Source organism: Panthera tigris, chromosome B3 (genome assembly GCF_018350195.1).
Source record: "Panthera tigris isolate Pti1 chromosome B3, P.tigris_Pti1_mat1.1, whole genome shotgun sequence".
NCBI classification, from domain to species: Eukaryota; Metazoa; Chordata; class Mammalia; order Carnivora; family Felidae; genus Panthera; species Panthera tigris.
This window is the reverse complement of record NC_056665.1, coordinates 136,732,561-136,736,243: the sequence shown is the minus strand read 5'-3', so window position 1 is coordinate 136,736,243 and position 3,683 is coordinate 136,732,561. Positions and strand designations below refer to the sequence as shown.

Below are 3,683 nucleotides of genomic sequence, written 5' to 3'. Positions count from 1 at the left end.
CATTTTATCTGTCCATCCATCCATCCATCCATCCATCTGTCCATCCATCCGTCCATCCGTCTGTCCATCTTGTCTGTCCATCCACCTATCCATCCATCCATCCATCCATCCATCCATCCATCCGTCCATCTTGTCTGTCCATCCATCCATCCATCCATCCATTCATCCATCTGTCCATCCATCCGTCCATCTTATCTGTCCATCCATCCATCCATCCATCTGTCCATCCATCCGTCCATCCGTCTGTCCATCTTGTCTGTCCATCCATCCATCCGTCCATCCATCTTGTCTGCCCATCCATCTATCCGTCCATCTTGTCTGCCCATCCATCTATCCGTCCATCTTTTCTGTCCATCCATCCATCCATCCATCCATCCATCCATCTTGTCTGCCCAGCCATCTATCCGTCCATCCATGTATTTATTCTGACAACAGCTATCTTTTGGACATCTCCTAGATGGCAAGTAGTGCCCCAAATGGTGGAGAGAGAACAGGGAATACGACCAAGCCCTACCCTTAAGGAGCATGTAACACCCTAGGGGAGGAAGTAGACAATTACAAACAAATGATCTGATGTCAGATGGGGGAGGTGTGCTATCTAAAAGCTATGTGGAAGGAAGAGGTGAGGGGACAGCATTGCTCGAAAGGGTGGCCAGGAAAGACCTTCACACATGGTATCTGAATAAGACCTGCTTGCTAAGAAAGAGGCAGCTGTGCAAACACGGAGAGCGAACTTAGCTTCCAGGTAACAGATGGGATAACAGCAGGTGCAAAGGCCCAGAGACAAGAACGGGATGATCTAGATTTGTTGGGGGAAGTCTGCTAATCCTCTCCTGCGAACCCACACCACGCAGACTTCCTCCCTGACTCCCCTGTCAAGCACTTCGTTCTGTGTTATCTCCTAACTCAGGCTGGGGGCCAAGGCCATTCTCCACGGGTCCATCCCACAGGGCTGGTTTCCAGGGAGAAGACATCTTTCACCCCCAGCAGAGATCCCGGGCAGGTTCCTGGTCTTGACCCTCCTCTCTGATCTTCAGTGGTTATCTTCCCCTGAGAGAGGCCCCTCCTCCACCAAAGGGCCTCCTTCCTGCTCCTACAGAGCAGACCCATTAACTCCTTTCTGAAGCCATTTGATAAAAACCCCAGACCCTGTCACCACCTCTACCCTCTGTTCACAGTGTACTCACCTTCCAGCTCCAACCCCTCCCCACCCTCTCAACCCTACCCTTGCAGCCCAGGCCCCCAAACTTCCCAGGCCCTTCTCTTGATATCTGACCTTCACAGGCGTGGTCTGTCCTCTTGGCAACAGCATCTCCCCCTTTAATTCTAGCACCTTCCTGGTCGCTTGGTCCATAGCATGGCCTCACCATGGGCCTCGTCCCATTTCTCTGGGACCGTCTTATTGGTCTTCCGCTGGCCCCTTCCTGCCTCCCACAAACATGAGCTCCTTGGCTGGCTCAGCTTCCAGCTTCTCTACCCTGGTCCTGCCGTCTTTTGTAATCGTTACAATTCCAGGCCGCTCAGTGCACTAACACGTGTAAGGTGAACACCATTGAATAATTAAGTCCTTGGGTTGATCTGGGCCCTCAGAATAGGTCTGTCTTTGAGCTCGGAGTCATCACAACAGACAGGCAATCTCTTCTTTCCAGCATCTTCTTTATGCATTTATCATAAGCACAGGAGTTGCCAGCGTTGGTCCTAATCTATACTTGCTCGGGGCAGGGCGGTGGGGGGGGGGGGTTGTTCAGTATAAATAGAACCCTTGTATGGGGTGGTCACTCCCTGCCAAGTGTCCCACCTGGCACACAGCCACACCTCCTTGCTGTATAGATAGAATGACTGAATTAGCGCCACGAGTGAATGAGTGAATGACCCTCCATAGGGCACTTCACACAGACCATTACAACGACCCAAGAGATGGGTTCCCTGGTCAAATCCCATCTTACCGTCTAGGAAACATGAAGACTGAAGGTGATTAAATGATCTGCCTGACAGTCACGAATCTAATAAGCGGAAGCGTTGGGATTTCAACCCACCCCTGTCTTTGTTTCAGGGTCTAATCCCTGTGCTGTTCCACGGGGTGGCCATCAGCCACAGGTGGCTCCTGAGGACTCGTCCAAATGCGGCTGGTCCAAATCTAGATGTGCGGTGACGATAAAACACATTCCAGACTTCTAAGCTGTAGTGTGAAAAAGAGAATGAAAACTATCTCATTGATGCTTTTTACATTAAAGATAGGCTGACATGAAGGCATTTTGGATATATCGGGTTAAATAAAATATGTTATCAAAATTAATCGCACCTGTTTCTTTTTACCTTTTTAATGCAGCTACTAGACAAGTGGAAATCGCACTGTGGCTCACGTTACGTTTTTGTTGGACAACGCGGGTGAAAGCGCTCAGCCGCCTCGTTCTACCAATTCAAATGCAAACGCCTTCATCTTCAACATCCTGAATAATGCGCACCCAGGACTGTTGGCCCAAGGCTCCGTTCTTCGTCCCCCTCGGTTCGTCTCTCTTCCACCCACTGGAATGATTTAGTCTCAGGGTATCCCAAACCCCAGGGCTGCTGCCTTGCTTTTAGCTGAATATCGTGGACAATATTTACCTTGGAGATGTCTCCGACCTGGGAAGTTGGTCCTGAAGTCGGAACGTGGAGCTAAAATCGCTCTAGGCAAAATTATCCACAGAAAGCCCTCCAAACCAGCATGCGGCAGTGTGTCCCTGGTTTTGTGCACGCGGATATGTATGTACACATGTATGACAGACTCAGTGAGATATAGTAGGTAACAGTACAGAGCAGAACATTGGTTTGCAAAATTTTCCCACCTATTGTTATTATTTTGATTAATCACTTGTGCGTAAGTTGCAGATATTGGGACTTATTACTTTTTTGTTTGTTTGTTTTTGAGACAGAGAGACAGAACGCATGCGTGCACGTGAACATGAGCAGGGGAGGGGCGGAGAGAGAGGGAGACAGAGGATCTGAAGCAGGCTCTGTGCCAACAGCAGAGAGCCCGATGCAGGGCTCGAACTCACGAACCGCGAGATCATGACCTGAGCCGAAGTCGGACACTTAACTTACTGAGCCACCCAGGCGCCCCGGGACCTTTCATTTTTGAATGTTTCAGTACATATTTCTTTTCTTTTTCATTTGACTCACTTTATTGCAATATTCACTTTATTGTGGTCATCTGAAACAAAACTCGTAATATCTCTAAGGTATGCCTGTACAGAAATACTAAAAATCTGGAACGTTTCATGAATTTGCATGTCAGCCTTGTGCAGGGCCCATGCTAACCTTCTCTGTATCGTTCCAATTTTAGTCTCTATGCTGCTGAAGTGAGCACTCAGTATATATTTTTTAAGAACTAGGGGAACCTGGGTGAGTCAGTGGGTTGAGCGTCTGACTCTTGATTTCAGCTCCGGTCATGATCTCACAATTCTTGGAATAGGGCTCTACACTGAGCAAAGAGCCTGCTTGGCATTCTCTGTCTCTGTCTCTGTCTCTCTCTCTCTCAAAATAAATAAATATACTTAAAAAAAAAAAAAAAGAAGCCTGTTCTCTTATGTAATAGTTACCATTATGAAATCCAGGAAAGTTAACATTTTTATAATATCTGATATGCATTCCATATTCAAATTTCCCCAATAACGTCTTTCCGAGCAACTTTCCCTGAACCC

At 48.0% G+C, this 3,683-nt stretch overlaps 1 non-coding gene across 1 annotated transcript; it reads right to left on the bottom strand.

Annotated features, from left to right (window-relative positions):
• Positions 1-3,242: 3,242 nt before the first annotated feature.
• LOC122239793 lies at positions 3,243-3,349 on the bottom strand. The gene has a single exon (XR_006219179.1). It is a non-coding gene; the product is annotated as a U6 spliceosomal RNA (small nuclear RNA).
• Positions 3,350-3,683: the final 334 nt, after the last annotated feature.